This window comes from Corvus brachyrhynchos, unplaced genomic scaffold (assembly GCF_000691975.1).
Source record: "Corvus brachyrhynchos isolate BGI_N302 unplaced genomic scaffold, ASM69197v1 scaffold200, whole genome shotgun sequence".
Taxonomy (NCBI): domain Eukaryota; kingdom Metazoa; phylum Chordata; class Aves; order Passeriformes; family Corvidae; genus Corvus; species Corvus brachyrhynchos.
This window is the reverse complement of record NW_008236184.1, coordinates 5,357,924-5,358,544: the sequence shown is the minus strand read 5'-3', so window position 1 is coordinate 5,358,544 and position 621 is coordinate 5,357,924. Positions and strand designations below refer to the sequence as shown.

The 621-nt window shown below is 58.9% G+C and overlaps 1 protein-coding gene across 1 annotated transcript in view; it reads right to left on the bottom strand.

The window, feature by feature from the left end:
- ITGA11 (integrin subunit alpha 11) overlaps positions 1–621 on the bottom strand; it is a 47,228-nt gene that overhangs the window by 30,206 nt on the left and 16,401 nt on the right. The gene's annotated exons all lie outside the window — the stretch shown is intronic.

The following is a 621-nucleotide window of genomic DNA, read 5'->3' as shown; positions in this document are numbered from 1 at the left end:
ATTCGGGATGTTGGATTCCAGGCTCGGGAAGAAGAAGGTGTTTTTGTCTTCCCAAGGTGTCAATCACAAGGAAAATCATTCCCAGATGTGTGGAACCCTTTGGAATCGCTTCCTCTGAGCACTGACAGCACTTTGTGTTCTCCCTGGGGTTGGGAACAGAGATTCCCTCTGATTCCAGAGGTGGGATGGGAGCTGGGATTGGAGCTGGGATTGGAGCAGGGACTGGAGCTAGGATTGGAGCTGGGATCGGAGCTGGGATTGGAGCTGGGATTGGAGCAGGGATCTGAGCTGGGATTGGAGTCAGGATTGGAGCTGGGATTGGAGCCGGGGTTGGAGCCGGGGTTGGAGCTGGGATTGGAGCCGGGATTGGAGCCAGCTGGGATGGGAGCTGGGATGGGAGCTGGGATTGGAGCTGGGATTGGAGCAGGGATCTGAGCTGGGATTGGAGTCAGGATTGGAGCTGGGATTGGAGCTGGGATCAGAGTTGGGATTGGAGCAGGGATTGGAGCCGGCATCGGAGCAGGGATTGGAGCAGGGATCGCAGCCGGGATCGGAGCCGGGATCGGAGCTGGGATCGGAGCTGGGATCGGAGCCGGGATTGGAGCCGGGGTACGGGGTGGG